General features: G+C 36.4%; 1 long non-coding RNA gene across 1 annotated transcript in view; it reads left to right on the top strand.

Annotated features, from left to right (window-relative positions):
• The first annotated feature begins 919 nt into the window (after window positions 1-919).
• LOC143682709 (uncharacterized) overlaps window positions 920-21,588 on the top strand; it is a 49,658-nt gene continuing 28,989 nt past the window's right edge. The window contains exons 1-2 of the long non-coding RNA XR_013175241.1: window positions 920-1,123; window positions 1,749-1,841. This is a non-coding gene — a long non-coding RNA (uncharacterized LOC143682709). The remainder of the gene's footprint in view (window positions 1,124-1,748; window positions 1,842-21,588) is intronic.

Raw genomic sequence — 21,588 nt, 5'->3', positions numbered from 1 at the left:
TTCTGCTTGCACCACTTACTAATTATGTGACCCAAGGCAAGGGGGTTGTTCTCTCTGAACTTCTGATTATTCATCTATAAAATGGGGATGAAAATACCTGTCCTGCTTTACTCACAGGGCTAGTTCTGAGGATCAAATAGGATAATTTAGGTGAAGGTACTTTGTAGACTGCAAAGTTTTCTATAAGAGTAAGGTATTATTATCTACTTATAAGCAGACATGTATTTAGTCAGACACAGTTAGTTGAGGGCAATAAAAAACTGAATAAAGTATGATCACACAGGTTGCTTTTTAACTATCCCTAATTTTAACTCACATTTGGCATACGATGTCAGGCACCTATTGAACACCCATCTCTCTCTGCTTTTTCTTTGTTAACCTAACAGTACATATGTCCAGCATGGCAATGTGCCCAGCCTCAGGCAATTGATTATACTTTGTCTGAGTCAATAAGGCTCTCCTATTCCCTGTTTTGACAGCCTCCTTTGCAGTTACAGGTATATGTGTATTGGTTGGAGTACTGGCAGGGAATAGAATTTGACTCAGATGGTTAATTAAAAAGATTTTAATGATGAGTCTATTTAGAGATGTGGGCAGGGTTAAAAGACAGAATTTTTGAAACACCCAGAGACCAGTCACACTGAAAGGCTGGTACCACCCCAGGGCCTGAAAAGAAAGGGGGGAGAGTGTGGCTGCCAGAGCCCCATCAGAGCTGGCACTATGGAGGGGAATGCCCCACAAGAGCTGTCGTTATTTGAAGGAATATGGCCACTCCCAGAACCGCAGTGCTGAAATGGGAGGAAGGAGAAGAATGGGGAAGGATTGTCCTGACCTCTTTCAACTCTCACCCAGTAAACTTTGCCCATGTCTCTCACTCGTCCTACCCAAACAGCAGCCAAAGGGCCAAACGGCTCACCACGTGATCCCATTCTGATCAACGTGACGTAGAAGGAAGTCGCCATAGGCATTTCTGGGAAACTTTAGCTTTCCTCATAAAAGGGTCAGGCATGGATGGTAGCTCCCTTTATTCTTCCTTTCATTTCTTCCTTGAAAGAGGACATGACATTTAGAGGGCAGCCATATTTGTATGGGTGGATGATTTCCACCATCTTGAAATCATGAGGTAACACGCGTGAAGATGAGGGAAAACGATGCCGATGCTAAGGGAAGAAACTGGGTCTCTGGTGTTGTCATAGAGCAGTTGAATTAGCTCCTGCAGTCACTGTTCTGAGACTTATTTTGTAAATGACTTTCGACTTGCTTTACTTTCAGTTGGCCCAGTTCCTAAATGATACAGCATATCCCTTTCAGAGAAATTGCCTATGGTTGGTCTGAGGTACAATAAAATCTGTATTATTAGAAATTAGCTCGAAAAAGAGGTTGAAGGGTTTCCATGAACAAGGAAATAAAAAATGGCACATGGGTTCATTTAGCACTAAAATTGAAACAGTAAGACTTGTGTTTAATACCCATCTCTCTTCTATTTTTGCTACATTTTCCCACGTGTAATAAATACTTGCTTCAAAATTGCCTTTGATTAAACTGTGGGTTCCATGAATGTCTTGTCACTGTTTATTACTGGGGCCTAATATAGTGCCTTACTATTTGTAGAATGAAATCAAAAGTGTCCAGAACCACTAAAGTTAAACATTGACTTTTCTCTGTTTTTTTTTTGTTGTTGTTGTTGTTTATTTAATTTTTGCTGAGGTTGGTTATAATTTTCTTAGATCAAAAATTTTCTGTCATAGCTACTCAGGCAAGATTTCACCTTGCAAGAGCTGAAACATCAGAGACTCTGATTTTTCTACAAGTCTTGAGTATTTGAGGACATTCCCTGAAATGTAAGTGAATGAATAGGAACAGTAATTTGCAGATAGTTCTGGGTCACCAGACTGCATGTGCAGAAATTGTTGTGCAGGCTGTGATGAAATGTATTGCTTATTTAAAAAGAATTATGTCCCTATTTATTCATTTGTCCAATCCCGCAGACAAATACCTCATATCCAAACCACAAAACTAAAAGCAGAACTACCTAATTAAGGAGAGTTACACACACTGGAACACAAGCAGCATGTTATTGGGGAAGGAGGTCAGGGGTGGGGAACCTGCTTTATTTTGCAAACATTTTATTTTTAATATATGAGGTGATATTAATAGTCATGTTTGGCTACAAAGAAAATAAACACACAGGGCAACTGGAATGTGCTAGAGTATGGGGGAAGTCACAAAAATAGCTACTTTACTTTTTAATGACTAGTTCACTTTTGTGATGAAAACAGCATAATATAAATGCTATAATTTATATTCTGTCACATGGTTTCAATTAGATATTGAATTAAAAATGATTATTTTAGTATTTATTGTGCTGTACTGTTGATTACTGGAATGTATAGATATTTAAGTGCATGTTAGCAGCTTTTTAATTGATAACTTGAAAATGATAAGTCTTCAGTGTAGGTCACAGATTTATTTGATCTGATTGGTATAAATTTTTATCTACTTAGGATACTCAGATTGATTTTGGATGTGAGCAGAACTTTGAGGAACCAGAGTACTTTTAACATTTTGGTAATTTAATTATGAATGCAGTTCTCTGTAATCTGGCCACAAAAAGACAATGTCCTTTTTTATGATCTTATTTTAACTAAGCCATCCACAAATGGAAAAAAAAAAAACCCACATTTATAATAATTTAGTAACTAAGAAATTCTAGGAAAACTGCTAGGCAGAAGATTAGAGAGTATAAAATTGAAGAGCCCTGATTTTACTGCCAAATTACTATGAATTGTTTCATGCTCTACATGTTTCTTTTCAAAATATTTCAAATTAGCACATTCAAAAATCAAGGATCTAACCAAGACACTTTAAATTGTGAATGTGGAACAGGAGTAGCTTATTTTGCCCTCCCTGTTATAATCTACCTCTGCTTATACTTTTAATTTCCCAGCTTCTGGGGTGAAGAAAAAATACAAGTTTGTAGCAGAGCAATGGCTGTGATATTTATTATCTTGAAAAAGGGGGAAAAGAAGAAAGAAAGAAATGAAAAGGCAACTGTGGAAAAAGCGAAAGATCTGGGAATTCCTGTGGCAGTCCTTAGGTAACTACTTCTTAGATTGCCTGGGCTCTCCATTTGAATACAAAAAGACATTAAATGCGCCTAGATTTTCACAGATGACAAGATAGTACACATTGGTTTCATGAGCTATTTTATGCTGCAGTCATTCAAAATGTCAAGGTTTGTTCTTGGGACATACTTAATGAGAGAGAATTTAAAATCAATTCCTTTGTGCAGCCTATAGTTGCAAGGTAAATACTCCCAGCACACGCATTAAAAGACAAGCACTTTGTGTGTGAAGGAGGAGGAGGGGTGTGAGGAGGTTGTGAGTTGAATAGTTTTAATGTCAATTTTACAGCATCTCTTTATGACTGTAATTGCTTTTATGGGGCTTATCCACTCAGTTGGATCAGCTTAAATTTAATTTGTTTTAGAATTGCAGAATTCAGAAGGGGGAATTAAATCCCTATGGACCATAAACATTTGTTGATAGGGAATTAATATGTTTTATGAAATGCAATGTAAAAATAAACACTCTTTGTATTTTGGGGAACAGTATATCATAGTCCATGACCTGCAAGCACCTACCATCTCCTTTCCAAGTACTTCCTTGTCATGTCAACTTGCTGAAAACTGAGGTCTCTTTCCTTGAACCTAAAAAAGACATTGAAAGCTTTTAGATGCACATGCATTTGGTTAAAAACAATATCGAGACAACTTATGTGTCCTTTACTCAATTTTGCCCAATGGTAGTAGCATCTTGCAAAATTATAGTAGTTTCACAACCAGGATATTGACCATTGATACAGTCAAGACGCAGAACATATCTTACCTCACAAAGATCCCTCACGCTGCCTTGTATAGCTGTACCCATCTCTCTCCTACCCCATCTCTGACAACTACTAATCAGTTCTCCATTTCTGTAATTTTGTCACTTCGAGGATATTATATAAGTGGAATAATGCAGAAATCCAGTTTGTAGTATGTTAGGTTTGGCTTTTTTCACTATGCTCAGTTTTCTTGGGATTCACCCAAGTTGTCGTGTGTATCAAACTTCTGTTCCTTTGAAATGTAGAATAGTATTCCAAAGTATAGCTGTACCGCGGTTTGTTCAATAATTTACCCATGGAAGGACATCTGGGTTCTTTCTAGATTTATGCTATTACAAATAAAGCCAAATATTTAGAACTATAGACATATGTGTATAGGCTTTTGCATTAGCATAAGTTTTCACTTCTGTGGGATAATTGTAGTCATGATAGTCACATATTTAGTTTTTAAAGAAAGTGCCAAATTGTTTTCGTGAGTGGCTGTGCCATTTTACATGCTTACCAGTAATGTGTGAGTGATCCAGTTTTAGTGTTGTCACTATTTGTTATTTTAGTCATTTTGACTTCTGTGCAGTGATAGCTCATTGTGGTTTTAATTTACAATTCCCTGATTACTAATATTGAGCATCTTCTCGTATGCTTTTAGCCATTGGTGATATGTCTTTTCATGTCGTTTCCTCATTTTCTTATTGAATTGTTTGTTTTCTACTGTTGAGTTCTGAGAGTCTTTATATATTCTAGATATTAGTCCTTTATTAGAGAGGTGGTTTGCAAATTTCTCCCAGACTTTAACTTGTCTTTTCATCCTCTTAACAACATTTTTCTCTAAGCAAAAGTTCTAAATTTTGATGAAGTCTAATTTGTAAAAAATTTTAAAATGGAACATGCTTTGGGTACCAAGTCTAAGAATTCTTTGTCAAGCCCTAGATCTTGAAGATTTTTCCCTTGTTTTTTTCCTAAAGATTTTATAGTTTTACATTTTACATATAAGTTCATGATCTACTTTGAATTCATTTTTATGTATGGTGTGAGACTTATGTCAAGGTTCTTTTTTTTTTGCTTATTGATGTTGTGAAGGTTAATTTAATGTGTTAATTTGACTAGGTTATAATGTCAGTTTGGTCAGTCCTTGATCTAGATATTGCTGTGGGGCTATTTTGTAGATGGGATTAGCACCTACAATCAGTTGACTTTAAGAAAAGGCAATTACCCTCTGAAATGCAGTTGGGCTTCATTCAATCAACGGGAGGCCTTAAAGGCAAAGAACTGATGGTTCCAGATACCAGAAGAAATTCTGCCTCAAGACAACATTATCTACAACTCCTTGACTTTCCAGCCTGCTGGCCTCCCCTTATAGATTTTAGATTGAAGACTGCAAATCAACTCTTGCTAGGATTTCCAGACTGCTGGGCTCCTCTGGATTTTAGATTTGCCTGTCCCCACAATTGTGAGTCAAATCATTAGAATAAATCTTTACGCACTTATACACAAACACCATGTTGATTCTGTTTCTCTGGAAAATATTTACTGATACAGATGTCCTATTATCCAGCACCATTTTTCAAGGAGGCTATCTTTCCTATAATAAATTGCTTTTGCACCTTTGTCAAAAATCAGTTATTTTTTGCAGGGGAAAATTCAACTTCCCCAAGTTGAATTCTTGAAATTCTCACAAGCAGTGTGGACAACCAAAGCTATAGGCTGAGCCCCCAGTCTTGGGGTTTGTTCATATGAAACTTAACCCCACAAAGGATAGGTCAAGCCTACTTAAAATTCGGCCTAAGAGTCACCCCCAAGAGAGCCTCTTTTGTTGCTCAGATGTGGCCTCTCTCTCCAGCCAACACAACAAGCAAACTCACCACCCTCCCCCTGTCTATGTGGGACATGACTCCCAGGGGTGTGGACCTTCTGGCAACGTGGGACAGAAATCCCAGAATGAGCTGAGACTCAACATCAAGGGATTGAGAAAACCTTCTTGACCAAAAGTGGGAAGAGTGAAATGAGACAAAGTGTCAATGACTGAGAGATTCCAAACACAGTCAAGAGGTTATCCTGGAGGTTATTCTTATGCATTAAGTAGATATCACCTTGTTATTTAAGATGTAATGGAGAGGCTGGAGGGAACTGCCTGAAAATGTAGAGCTGTGTTCCAGTAGCCATGTTTCTTCTTGATGATGATTGTATAATGATATAGCTTGCACAATGTGACTGTGTGATTTGTGATTGTGAAAACCTTGTGTCTGTGAAAAACTTGTATCTGATGCTCCTTTTATCTACCTTGTCAACAGATGGGTAGAACATATGGAATAAGAATAAATAATAGAGGGAACAAATGCTAAAATAAATTTAGTTTGAAATGCTAGTGATCAATGAAAGAGAGGGGTAAGGAGTATGGTATGTATAAACTTTTTTTTCCTGTTTTTGTTTTATTTCTTTTTTCTGAATAGATGCAAATGTTCCAAGAAATGATCATGATGATGAATATGCAACTATGATGATACTGTGAATTACTGATTATATATGTAGAACAGAATGATCAAAATAGGAATGTTTGCATTTGTTATGTGTTTTTGGCATTCAAAAAAATAAAATAAAAAAAATTAAAAAAAAATCAGTTATGCATGTTTGTGCATTTCTATCTCTGGGTTCTTTATTTTATTCCATTGATCTATTTGTCTAAACTGCCAATACCACACAGACTTGATTACTGTAGCTATAGAAGAAGTCTTGATATCATATAAACTAATTCCTCCCACTTTATTATCCTTTTTCAAAATAGTTTTAGCTATTGTAGTTATATATAAACTTTAGAATGATCTTGTTTGTGTCTACAAAAAAATCTTGCTGAGAATTTTATAACTACATTAAATCTCCATATCAATTTGAGAGAATCAACATCTTTACTAGGTCAAGTCTTCCAATCCATGAACATGGTATGTATCTCCATTCATTTAAATATTTTTCCATTTCTTTCATAAGTCTTTTATAGTTTTTAACATATAAGACATATGCATTTTTATTTTTTAGATTTAAACATACATGCTTATTTATGTGTGTGTGTGTTCATTTTTGATTGTAAATGATTAGTATTTTTAATTTTTATTTACATGTATATCACTAATAAATAGAAAAAAATGATTTTTTTTATCCTTCCCTTGTATCCATTTTTTTTTCTGCCTTGATAGGTGACTTCTTTCTAAGTACTAGAGAGAACATGCTTTCATTGGGGAGTTTTTGTCTCTGTCCATTGATATTTCCCAGTTGCTGGTTTCTTCAGCTCCAGGTCTGGAGTATAAGAGGCAAAAAGAAAATACAGGGATGTCACTATTGTGCTGTCCCTGGGTCCCAAGTTGCCTAGCTAGTCTGTCTTCCTCCCACTTTTCAGAACTTTCTTATGTTCATTTTATACATAATGTCCAGGGTTTTGAATTGTAATTAGTAGGGAGAATAGGGAAAAATATCTCTTCCATCTTCCTGGAATCGGCAGTCCCTTTCTTTGCATTTTTAAAAGTTAAATTTAAATAATCAAATTAATAAAATATATGTGGTTTAAAAATAAAATAGAAAGCCACCGGGATGATATTATTTAAGAAAAAAAAAACAGAAAATAGTGAATGTTGGCAAGGATGTGGAGAAATTGGAACCCTCTTGCATTACTTGTGGGAAGGTAAAATGCTGCAGCTGCTGAGGAAAACAGTTCTCAGAACTGTTGGGTCTCAGAAATTTAAAGATAGATTTACTATATGACCTAACTTTTCCACTCTTAAGTATATACCCTAGACACTAAAAAAGACACTTGTACACTTATGTTCATAGCAGCATTATTCACAGTAGCCAAAAGTTGGAAGCAACCTAAGTGTCCATAACAGAAGAAGAAACAAACAAAACATGGTATACCCATACAATGGAATATTATTCAGCTATAAAAATGAATGAAGTTCTGTTATATACTACAAGGTGGATGAACCTTGAAAACATTTATGTTAAGTGAAGTAAGTGAGAAACAACTGGACAAATGTTCTATGATTCCACTTACATGAAATATCTAGAATAAGCAAATTCATAGAGAAGGAAAGTAGAGTTGATGTCACCAGCGGCTGTGTGGGGCAGGAAACAGGGAGTTATTTCTCAATGGCGACAAAGTTTCTGTTTGGGGTGATGGGAAAAGTTTTGGTAATGGATGATGTTGGTGGTTGTACAACATTGTGAATGTAATTGGTGCTGCTGAATTATACAATTAAAAATGGTAACATGGCAAATTTTATGTTATATGTATGTTGCCATAATGACATTAGAAAAAAGAAAAAAAAATTGAAAGACTTGCTGGAAAAACAGCTACCTGCCGTCGGAGAGCTCCAGTCGGTCAGGCCGGCTGGCACACCGGGTGGGGTTGGGGAGCGAGCTCGCGGAAATTAACCTGGGTAAGCCGAAGCCGGCGTCTTTCCCCTGCTGGCGGTCGCGAAGAAGTCGTCACTCAGGCCAGATGCGGGTTTTAAGTCTTTATTATTACACTCCGGGATGGGTCACCCGGGAACCTGAAGAGTGAGACGTCTGGGATCCGAAGACCCCGGGGCTCTATCGACGACGCGGGGCTGGGCGAGCAACAGGCTTAAATATACTCGGAGGAGGGGTGGAGCTAAGGGTCTACACGTCACACTGAGGCAGCCAATCATGCAAGGTAGTAGGCAGTTGCCAGGCAGAGGGTAGAAATTAGGGGTATGGAACGAGTTGAGCATAACAGGAAGGGTTGCAGGCTTTGAGATGAGCTACGGAAATGGGCGGTCTACAACAAGAGGGGGAAGGGGGAACAGTGAACTAGGTTACCGATATGGGGGCCGGGAGTGAACATAGAGAGGGAGAGAAACATTAAAAAATTTTAAGTTTGGCTAGGCTCCAGTCCCTGAGAAATACGCCACAGCTACCCTTTGTCCCACTCCTGCCTATATCCAGTATTGCTACTCAGAGATAATCACTTCAATCATTTGTTTTTAATTTGCTTAGGCTTACCACCATATAGTTAGATAGTAAGATTATTCTATTATTTTTCATTTTTTCCATCTCTAAAATAATTTTGTTCACTTACTTTGTCCTTTCCTTTTCTCTTTTTCTCTGAATTTCATTATCATATGTTATTAATACAATTACTTCCGTAGGTCACCCATATGACTTCAAAGTATACTCATACCTCTGTTTATTAATGCTTCTACCATAGAAAATATTGTCTTTCCACTTTATGAAAAGGACTAGTAGCATTCCTTCTCCTTCTTTTACCATTTTTCTTCTCCATCTAACAATTTCCGACAGTTATACCTTACTCTTGTCTTTTCCTACAGCTTTGCATACAATTTTATTTTCAAACAACCTTGATAGAGTTTATATAATGCCACTTTATATATGTTTAGCTGTATATTTATCAGGGTCCAGTCAGGAGACAGAAAGCATACCCACTATTTGTTCAGAAAGCATTTAAAGAATTGTTAACTAAATATAAAGTTATTAACTAGGTAACTGGAAGGGTAAAAAGTGAATTCTAGTTATCAAGGAAGTAGCAATTACAGTCAACAGCTACTACTCTTAAGACTGAGAGAACAAAGAGAAGAGATTGGAAATATTAAAACTTAGAAACTTAGAGGAGGGGCCGAAACTCAGACTTGAAAGGAGGGGGTGCCACTTGGCTGGGACTTTGAAGTGTAGGGGTGTGGGTGTGATGAGACTGGTTCTTAGAAGGTTGGAAAAACTGCAAAGTGAATTCAGCTGCATCTGTGGTAAGGGAACACTACTGCCGAATTTTGGTATGACAATCATAGCAAGCGGAAGCAGAAGGAAGAACCAAGTTTCTTTTTTCCCTAGCCTTGTAGTCTCACTCTAGTGCTTTCTAGAGCCAGCTGGCAAAACAGAAATGTTGTCTGCTGACCACATAATTCTAGTTTCAATTCTAAAACTAGAATTACCTAGTTCTATCTAGAACTAGGTCTAAAGTGCTGTTTTATAGGAACAGCATTTTGGTGTTCAGCCTGCTTTCCATTTGATTAAACCATGGGCCTGCTTAGTGTGCTCATTAAGACACATGTGGTTCCAGTAGTGGTAGTGAAAGGAGTAGTAGAGGTTCTGCATACCTGGAGCATAAAGTATGATCCTAAGGGAGGAAAGAGGGATTTTAAAAACCCACATGCTAGGGTGCATATGTTAAAATTTAGATAGTCTGTAAAGTAATCATATATTTTTTCCATCAGTGCTGTCAATAATTACGATATTTTTTATCTTCATCATTAGAATTACTTTCAGAGTTAGAGAACTTTAAAAGTCTCTTTATTTGACAATGACACGTTGTTTTAGACCTGAAAAAGAATTACCCAAAGTAATCACTCACCTTATTAATCAGACTTGGTCACTCCAAAATAAGGAACAAAGCAACTCCATTCCCAAAATACAGTATTTCATCTTGGTCATAGATATTAGGATTAGAACTCAGGCTCTGCCATTTCCCAGCAAGGTGATCTTGGTCAAATTATATAAAAGCTCCAAGTATTAGGTTTGACTTCAGAAAAGTGGGGCTTGTGATATCTATCTCATAGGGCTGTCATGAGGATTAAGTGTCAAAATGTAGGTCTAGCACACTACATAGTGTCAATTGCTATTATTGTTAAAATATGATGATTTTCTAACGTTGAGGATATGCGCAAGAACTTTTCATTGAATCTGAAGGAAAATGTAAAAGAGAAATTCTCCCTACAATGAATAATTTGATCTTGTTTATTCATCAACATTTGGCACAGGTCTGGCCATATAGTAGGTAATTTATAAATGTTTCTTGAGCTAACAGGAAATGGCTTACATATACTGCATTGTTTTTGTTCACCAAAATAAATAATAAAAATATTTCAGTTGTTTTTAACTATATATGTGAGGTATAAATATCAATCATCCTCCCAGGAAAATCTGAATAAGACATAGTGGACACTTTAAAAATATCTGTCCAGCTCAGAATGAGTCCCATTAACTATTTGTACTAGAATCCTAATGGGGAACAGATGGCACTCTGGGTTTAATAAAGGGACATTTACAAAAGTGTGAGCAGAGTTCAGATTAAACAATAAGTGATGATGAAAGAGCCTGGGCTATTAGAGTGAGGAAATGGTTAGCACCCCTGGATCTGAACAGGCAAGAGGAGAGAACAGTTCTCAGCACACAGAGATAATAGCTTTATGGAAGGGGTCACCAGACAGTTAACTGTGGCATTTGGTCAATGAGCATAGCCAACCCATGATGACCTGCAAAGAGGGAGCGAGGAGGACAAATACCCTGATAGATTTCTCCTCTTCTCCTACTGAAACCTGATGGATAGTGTATACAGGTCAGCCCTCAGGGCACAAAGCAGGGTAGGGAGTCGATTTGGAGGGAGCAAATAGAAAACACCAGCACACTGCCTCTCCCCAGCCCCCTTCGAATCTTCACGGTTCATGGTAGGATTGTTACCTTAGGAGCCATTTTGATAATGTGGTCCTACTTGCACTGGCTACATTTGACTGAACTCAGAGAGGCCCTGAGTCAAGCTGGGTCATGAACAGGGATTTTGGAATTGGAAATGGGGGTAAGGGAGAAAGAGAATGAGAGATAGAGAAGAGGGGAAGAGAGAGAAAGGGTGAGAGGAGAAGAGAGAGATAGAAAGAGAGAGAGAGACAGAGAGAGGGAGAGACTCTTCAAGTGGCTGAAATTAATACCACTAAGCTCTGAGCTCTGGGGTAATTCCTTCCACCTGCTGAGTGGGCTGGTAGAGCAGCATAAGCCATCGTGCCTAGGGAAAGAAGGACACAGCCTTGCAGAAAAGAGCAGAGGCATGAGACCCATATACTGGTGCATTTCAGTCCCTCCTGAGGTCTCACTGAATTCCTGCCTTGAAATTCTCTAGGATGCTTAGCATTCTTTTAACCCTCTAGTGGTTAATCTAGCAAAGTTATTATTTTTTTTGCTTGTAACCAAAGGAGTTATCACAATGAATACAGATATTATTTAAATAGAAGCTCTTTATTACTCTAGGATTCTTTATTTTACCCAGGACTATGTCAGTTTCAAAGGAAAAATGATCCTTTAGAGGAAGTGTATGAATCTTTCTCCTCCATGGCCCTTTATCATTCTCCGGCGTTGGGGTGTCTCGCAACTTTGCCTTTCTGGGTGTTGTCTCTCTAACAAAAAAAAAATTCCTTTAGAATATAATTGCCTCTTGGTCATGCAATGTAATTTTATTCCAGCAAGATGGGAAAAGTATTAGAAAGAATGTAAACTGACATTTTTGAGAGCCTCATGTGTATGAAGTCCTGTGCCAGTTGGTTTGCATCCACTAACTCATTTAATACTCTGATAAGGATAGAAGAGAAGAGAAGAAAAGAGAGGAGAGAGAGAAGAGAAAAGAGAGGTAACATTATCTTCATTTCCTAAATCTAGAGAAGTCAAGTGACTTGACTAAGGTCATGAAGCAGTACATGATAGAGACAGTGCAGTGCTTGATTCCAAAGTCACCCTTATCTTAGTATTATTGGTAATAGCCACCAAAATGAGTAAATATTTCTGCCTTTAATATCAAGATGTTCACAATTGTTCTGTGAAATGTAAATGAATGATACACATACTTATGAAATTATTATATATTTTCACAAGAATTACTCACTTTAAAGGATAATCAAAATTCTGTTCTGAGTTAAAATTTTTTATTCTATTAAATTTAAATCATTACAGGTTATTAAGTATGACATTAGTATGGGAATAACTTTATGGTATTTCATATTTATTTGGAGTAACTCATATTATGATATAATAGAGGGCAATCATTTAACAACATATATGAAATACATGCTGTAGTTAGGAAATTACATTTTAGTTTTGATTAGGACAATTTGAATCTCCTATTGAGAAGGTTGCTTAAGGTCTCAGAATACTCAGAGCTGGAAAGTACAGGACAGGAATCTCTATTTCTAGCCCAATGATACACTTAGTTAAAACAGGGCTCATGCTATTCATATGGCAATGTCATTAATCACAAATCTAGTTATATAAGGAAAGAGTACAAATTAAATGTTATAAGAAATAGTCATTTGGGTAATAAATGCCAACTAATCTTCCTTTTCAAGCAAATTTCTTAATATCCTTCACCCATTTCTTAGGAGAAAGATTTTATAGATTCAGTAAAAGAATATAACTATTCTGGATTATCTCTGCCTTTGATAAGATTTAGGAATTACATTTAGAGTTCATTTTATAAATGCCTATGGATGTCTTCTAGGACTAGCTACCAAATAATTAAAAATTTTTAATGAATTATACAGCTCTCCATGTTAATGAATAGCCTCTGTGATATATGGGTATTGTTTTGTATTTTGTTAATTTGAGCAACACTGCTACTTTAATTCAGAAACTGTCCCTACTTTTCCAGAATTTTTGTAATGATTTATAGGAATTTTAATGCCATCAAGGTTTTTCTATTCTCATTCCATTGACTTAAGCCAAAAATGATTTTCTAATCAACATCTCTTTCTCATTTTCATTTGAAGTTTCTCAAACAATCTTGAGAAGTCACTTTTTCAAGTATCTATCTTTACTTTCACTATCATATCAGGCTGTAATAAAAACTTATTCCTACTTGTTTTGTTTGCTTTCCCTTACTTGTGTTTCTGCATAAAATATTTTGTTTTAGATTTTTTAAGTGCCACATTTTTATTGAGTATTTGCACATTTATTAATGCCTAATAAGTATTTAGCACAGCACTGGGAACCTCAGAGACCATCAATAAAAGTTCAAGTTATTATTAGTGGTAGTATCATTTATAGTGTGAGCAGTGAAAAGAAATATGATCAAAGACTCTGTCCTCAAGGATATGTCTTGAAATTTAGTAATGGGGATAATGCAACCGAAAGCTATGTCCTGTTATGTCTTATCTTTGTTTCCTTTGCCTATTTTCTACTCACCTGCTATCCCCTTTACTTGATATTTAACCTGGAACTGAATGTAATGGGGAGAGTGCCTGCATAAATGTTAGTTCCCACCATAATCCCTGGTACCTGGAAATATTCCAAGTCATAAAAGCAGACTTTGACTAAGAAAACTCTAGAGAATTTTATTCCTTTGAGAGCTGGTAAATATCTAGTTAGCCCCAAGAATGTTTTTTTTTTAGGGGCCATTCAGTGGTCTTGAGGCCACTGCAACAATGGACTGTAGGTATGTTTTTCTGGAGAAACACTTCAGAATAACTCCAGCCATTCTTTCTTTCATACTAATTCCATAGGTGGCCCAATCTATGCCTCTAAACATTCTTAGGTCATAGGCTGGATTGAGACCCTTGGTTTAACTATATTCTAAACTTTATTGCCCAGGATTTTGGAAAAAACTAGTCTTGCCCTGAGGAAGTGTGGGCTTGGACCATAACAGCTATTTACTAGTGTGTGGGTTCACCCTTAGTGTTTCTTTTTCTCCCATGCTACCAAATTCCACCGATGTTTATTCACCACCTACAAAGTGTCCAACACTATTTGGTATTTGGTTAAGTAATACATCATAATGTCCTTGCCCTTGAGTAGCTCACAGGTCCACAGGAGTTGTTTTTGAACTGTGTCCATTGTACTTCATGGCTCCAAGGAAAAGTCCCAGAGCCACCATGGGGGGTGATGATGGTGCAGTTTTGGAGTTGTACCTGGCGCGTAGTAAAGCTCAATAAATGTCAGCCTTGTGAGCTTATTATTCAAATAAAGAATTTTCCTTTTAATCACTTTATATAATGATTTTCCAAGGGATATTTTATTTGGAAAAAAAAAGTCTGCTGCTCAATGAAATTCAAAAAACTAATGGCCTCAGGTATCTCCTATTTCAGAGTCATACTAAATATTCATGTATTCATTCCATCCAGACTTTACTCATTTTTAATAATACTATAAAGTCCTACTTTTGATTAAACAAATAACCGGAGTTTTAAAAAATATTTTATAATATAAAAATATGAAAAACTTAGAAATACTTAGGGCTGTATCTGACAAAAGATGCTAGATCTCTTTAGATGCATGTCTATAGAAAGTTAATATATTTGACAGATATACATTCCTTACTGAGTTTTGGAATGGCCCAATTATAGAGAATATGAAAAAAGAATACTAGCCACCAAAAATAAATATTGGACCCGGACCAGCCTATCCAGACACTGTAAAAGCTGATATTTATTTAGTTCCAGGTACTATTCTAAATCATTTTAGATGATTTATGTAATTTAATTTTCATAGTCACGAGGGAGGGATCTTTATCATATTTTATAGAGGAGGTAAAACTGAAGACCAGAAATATTATTCAGTGTGCCCAAAATCATACAGCAAGAAAGTGACAGATTTGGTATAAAAACTGAGGGCATTTGACTCCAGAGATACTATGCATTATTGTACCAATTTTAAAAATGAGGAAATTGAGGTCTGAAATATAGAATTCTTCTCTTAGGTTATACAGCTATTAATGTGAGACTTAAAATTGAAAATAAGGTCATCTCATCTCAAAGTGTACCTCAATGGTAAGAAATAGTTTAAACTTAGCAAAAAGTAAATTTTTTTTTCTTACAGTTACGTAATAAATGCTCATATGCTTAGACACATGTAAAATAGCCTGAAGGAGAGAGAGAGAAGGCGGATTGGTTGACAGTTGATTATAAATGTATGTGAGATCTCTTTACATGCATTGGGCTGAACTTAAATATTATCTTTCCCCAGCCTGCTCCTGGGCATTTGAACATCACTGGAGAAAAGTCACAAGAGCAGGCAGAGTGATATCACCATGAATTCCTGTTCAACAGCCTCAGTGGGCTCTCCATTGCCTGACAATTGTATATTTCTTTAGTTAGTCAGATTTCCCCGATTAATCCCACCTGACTATTTTAAAAGGTATCCAATCTCTTCAAACTTCTGTGTACACTTCCACCTTCTCACGCTCTATGTTTTCACCTTCTACTGCTTTGAGAAAATAGAACCCCAAACCAGGAGCGCCTCTCCAGTAACCAGAAGAGTTCTAGTTGCTATTCACTCCTTCATTTTAAGAATAGTAATGCTTCCTCAGTTGCTAGTCCCTGGGTGCTTTACAATTTTTTATCTTAAGCCCTTCCCACATGCTGTAAATATTCCTTTCATTAAACTTTGTTCAATTAAACCCTTTTAGTGGGTCATCTGCTTACTTTGGGGATGTTGGCCAATATAAAACTCTAAATCTATCTTTCGCTTTAAATACCACCATCTTTGCAGGCCTAAACTGCACCCACTTTATTAAACATCTCTCTAGAATTAATCAGGTCTGGGGCCAAAGATGGAGACATGGCACAATTTCCACCTCCATTGCCCATGGGAAATATTATTCCTACTGACTCTTTCTACTTTTATCTTCTGGTCAGAAATTATGAATAGATCGGTTTCGATTTTGCCTTTTGTAAGTTACATTCTTCTAATGTGGTCTACTTTTTATAACCTGTTCTCAATTTACTGTCCTTGTCACTTTCATTTTATGATGGTTATAACTTTATTATTTTTGTATTCATCACTTACCATTGTCACTTGTTGAAATGATTTACTTAGTTTCATAACTAAGTCATGATAGCTGGAGAGTACAAACAACTCAGAGTTTATGCCTGTGCATGATCAGGGCGGTGATAGAGAGCAATTTGTTGAATCTATCTATGGACTGTTGAGTGCAAATGTCTGATTGTATTTACATGTTTACATGACTGCACACTTCAATAATGGATTTTCAAAATACTTATCAATATTGAGTTTTTGTTTTATTTTGAATAATATTCATTATTTTTAACCAACAATGCCAGTTTAATGGAATCTCCATATGAAATGCCCAAGACACAATGTAACCCTAAAAGGTTGCTGGAAGTGTTTATGCATGCACATTACAACCTTTACAGAAAGTATATTTATAAGAACAAGTCAAGACTATGTTCATGGGGAGGAGTTGACTACATTTTGTATTACCTTAAGTTAGGAGGTTGCTTATAATTGTCTAGAAAGGCAACCTCTCATCAAAGGTACTGGATATCCATTTTATTCATCTTTTGATAGGTCCTCTGTTGTACTCCTATCCTCTCAGTCCCTCTCCTACTCCTGGAATCCAGAACAAGTTTACAGTTGTTAAGGAAATGTTCTTGTCCCCTCGTTAGTGGTGCAATGTGTAATGGTCCTCATGTTCAGGACCCATGCTCCTGCCGAACAGATCTTTTTCATTTTCCAGGGTTAAAGATGAAGCACTCCTTAGTACAATTAACCTAAATGTTTCCGTCATGATAAGATCTATTCAGCACCTTCTATATGCTAGATATTCTGTAAGAGGCTAGGTATTAAGAGAGAAACAAGTCAAAGTTTTTTTCAGAATAAATATAAAATCTACATCAAAATTATATAGAAATATATGAATAGAGAATTAAGTCTATATTGAGAGCAAGAAAACCTTGAAAATAATTTAGTAATTACTTACAACATTTGTGTTGGAGGGTGAATTCCTAATTGTTATTTTAAAAGTTTTAAATTTAATGTCATTAATTTCTTAAAAGAAGGCATATACTAAAGAGAAGACCAAATTGCCATTTATCTTCACCATACCCATGTACTCTTTTGAGAAAAGTTTCCATGCCTGTAGCCTTAATCTGTAAGAAACTGCCAGAAGTGTTTCTGTGCTCAAAGAGCCATCATGCAAATCACAAGACTCATGTTTTCATGGCTCAGTTGATTTAGGTCAAGGGATTAACCCTTAAACCAAAGATGGTCAGCTAAACCCTTGGCCATCAGCCCACAGAGTGGCCTAGTATAAGAGCTCTGTCCAATAAGGGTGCTCAATATTTGATGAATACTAATAATCCATGGAGCAGATCTCCCTTGGGAGTTTTTTGTTTGTTTGATTGTTTGTTTTAGCATGGGCAGGCTCCAGGAATTGAACCAGGGTCTTCTGCATGGCAGGTGATAACTCTGCTACTGAGCCACTGTTGCCACCTTCCCTTGGGTGTTTTTTAATGGAAACGTAGAAGAGAGAAGCAGCCAAGAAAACATGGAGTCAGCAAATATCAGGAGGCAAGAAATTCAACAACATTCTGAGGTGGAGAGAGGAGAAGTAGGGCAATGAGTGTTGGGAGACACAGAAGTGGAGATTGAGATAAACCCAGTCACAAGTTGGATGGAGCCCTTGTCATAGTAATCAACAAAAATTTATTACTGAACAGACCTTTGTAGGATTTGCTGTCAAACAGCCACATGCCCAGGAATAATATGTGTTCTGAATGAACTATAGTTCCAGCTGCATGGCAGGGTAGTTGCTAAGATACCACCTCTTCTCCCTGACATCTTCTGTGTATCTTTAAACCCATGCCATGGAGGATAACTTGTAAATGTTTTGATATGTATATATATAAATATATGTGTGTGTGTGTGTGTGTGTGTGTATATATACACACATAAATAAAATAAATTATATAATAGTAAATTCATCTCTATTACCATATTTAAAAAATGAGAATGAAAATACCCTAAATGAGTCTTATTTGAGTAAATATGCTTTCTATCAGCCGTATTCGAGATCTGATAATATTCAATAATTCTATTTGTCTACTTAACAGAGGGTTTGAAGTCTTATTACAGATAAGAAAGAGAAAATAAAAGTATTTCATGTTTTTCAACTCAAAATTGTTACAAGGTAAATAATTCAAATTGAATGGAGTGAATTAAGAAAGTTAAAGAATATTATCTAAACACATTCAATTTCAATTTTCAATAGAATAATTTCAAATTGTTTGTAACAATCCACTTCCTTTTAATAAAAAAGTTCGACTGGCATTGACCTGGTGAACTTGGTATTAAATCATTAAGAGATATCTTTAAGAGATAACAGTTAATCCAAATGTATAAAATCCTTTTTTTCAAATACTCTGAATCTAATGTTTTTTGTTTTATTCTTCTCTTTAAAAGAACCTACCTGCAGCAAACATGCTCAAGAGTTCAATAAAGAGTTTGTAAGCAAAGTGTATCTTTAAACCCATGCCATGGAGGATAACTTGTAAATGTTTTGATATGTATATATATAAATATATGTATGTGTGTGTATATATATATATATACACATAAATAAAATAAATTATATAATAGTAAATTCATCTCTATTACCATATTTAAAAAATGAGAATGAAAATACCCTAAATGAGTCTTATTTGAGTAAATAATAAATTTAGTACTTTTAAAGAGATTATAAGAATTAAATGAAGTAACACAGGGATTAGGCTTTCCTGTCCCTTCTTCCTCCTCCTCTTTTTCTTTTTCACTCTATTTGCATTTCATCCCTATAGACTCACTAGGAGTTACTACCTCCTGTGCATTGTGCTTAAATATATGCATCCCAAGATGAATTTTAAGTGAATGTACACAGAGTCATGGATAAGATGTCTTCTATTCTGCTTTTAATTCTTTGTCTTGTGCTGTTCAATGATCTGATGGCCTTTTGGCCTGTTGGAACTAGGTTAGACTGACACAAGGCCTCTCTCTTATTTTTCCAATGGTTTTTGAACCGATTATCCCCTAGTCATTATTATTATTTTGAATTTTAATTTTAGTAATATCTATATATATACAACCTAAAGTTTCCCCTTTAACCTCATTCAGATATATAATACAGTGGCATTAATTACATCTGCAATATTGTGCTGCCATTCCCATCATCAAAACTCCCAACAACCCAAACAGAAATTCTATACCAATTAAGCTTAAACTCCTCATTCCCTATCCCCTCCCTAGCCCCTGTGAGTACAGCTGATATGAACATTGGTGTGCAAAAATCTGTTCACGTCCATGCTTTCAAATCTTTTGAGTATATACCTAGAGGTGTGATTGCCAGGTCATATGGTAATTCTATACTTAACTTTCTGAGGAACTGTCAAACTGCTTTCCACAGTAGCTACACCATTTTATGTTTCAACTCACAATGAGGAAATGTTCCTATTTCTCCACATCCTCTATAACACTTGATATGTTTCATTTTTTTTTAATAATAGCCATCCTAGTAGGTGTGAAATGGCATCTCATTATGGTTTTAATTTGAATTTTTGTGATGGCTAATGATGTTGAGCATCTTTTCATGGTATTTCTGGCCATTTTTATCTTCTGTGGAGAGATGTCTATTCAAGTCTTTTGCCCATTTTTAATTGGGTTGTCTTTTTCTTGTGAAGTTGATGGATTTCTTCATATACTCTGGTTATTAAATATCTATCAGATACGTTGTTTCAAAATATTTTGTCCCATTATGTAAGTTATTGTCTTACTTTCATGGTAAAGTTCTTTGAGGCACAAAAGTTTTTAACTTTGCTGAGGTCCCATTTATGTAGTTTTTCTTTTGTTGCTTGTGTTTTGAGTCCAAAGTCTAAGAAATCATTTCCTAATACAATGTCCTGAAGATGCTACCTTATGTTTTCTTCTTGGAGTTTTATAGGTCTGAATTTTACATGCAGCTCCTTGATCATTTTGAGTTCATTTTTGTATTTGGTGTGAGATGGGGTTCCCATTCATTCTTTTGCATGTGCATATCCAATTTTCCTAGGACCATTTGTTGAAGACACCATTTTTTTCCAATTTAATGGAACTGGAACCTTGTTAAAAATCAATTGGTCATAGATGTGAAGGTCTATGATTAATCAGGTTCTCTAAAGAAACAGTCTATAGGAGATATCTGTAAATATGAGATTTATAAAGGTGTCTCACAACTGTGGGAATGGAAGTGTCCAAAATCCACAGGGCAGTCTATGAAACTGGCAGCTCCCATGAAGGGTCTGGACAAACTACACAGGAGAAGCACCCTGGCTGATGAAGCAGTGCAAATGTCTCTCTCTCATAGGTGGGCAGTGGTGGCTCAGCAGCAGAGTTCTCGTCTGCTGTGCCAGAGACCTGGGTTTGATTGCTGGTGCCTGCCCATACAAAAATAAATAAAATAAAATAAGTCTCTCTCTCTCCTCAATAATCTTCAACCTGTAAATTGAAATGAGATTCGATTATCTCATTAATGGGAGATGCCTTATTTGAAGATGAAGTGAGATTGGATTATCTCATTGGTGGGAGATGCACCTTAGTTGATCACAGATGTAACCAGCCACAGATGCAATCAACTGACTGATAATTGAATATGCCAGACTTCCAGTTTATTAACCAGCCACAAAATATCCTTGCAGCAATGGTCAGTTGCCTGGCCAAACAACTAGGCATCATCACCTGGCCAAGTTGACAACTGACTCTAACTAACACATGTCCAGCCCTTGTCAACTTGACATCACCTTACACAGATGTAAAAAATTTCTTGCTGTGGACCTGTGACTCTCAAAACAAGTTCGGTGCCAATAAGCAAAGGAGGATATTCACATGATATAGACTGTCATTTCCATAGGGAGAAATTGGAAGAAACACAGACGTAAAACCTGCAGGGCAAGCGCTGCGGGATCTCAAAGTCTGAAAGTCATTCATCCTTCGGCTATAGAAAGTGGCAGTCCCACCCCTTCCAAGGGCCTATGCAGTGGCTGGCCTCTTTCCAAATCAACCTCGGGGAATATTGAGGAGACCACCTCTGGGCTCCACTCTCTCCAGGCATCAGGGCCACCCCTGGGCTCTCTGCCATTTCTGGGGCACAGGCTCAACCCCTCCACATGGTGGCAGCCAGGGTCT

Source organism: Tamandua tetradactyla, chromosome 5, assembly GCF_023851605.1.
Source record: "Tamandua tetradactyla isolate mTamTet1 chromosome 5, mTamTet1.pri, whole genome shotgun sequence".
NCBI lineage: Eukaryota > Metazoa > Chordata > Mammalia > Pilosa > Myrmecophagidae > Tamandua > Tamandua tetradactyla.
Note: the sequence above shows the minus strand (reverse complement) of the source record. Positions and strands in the feature narration are given on the sequence as shown.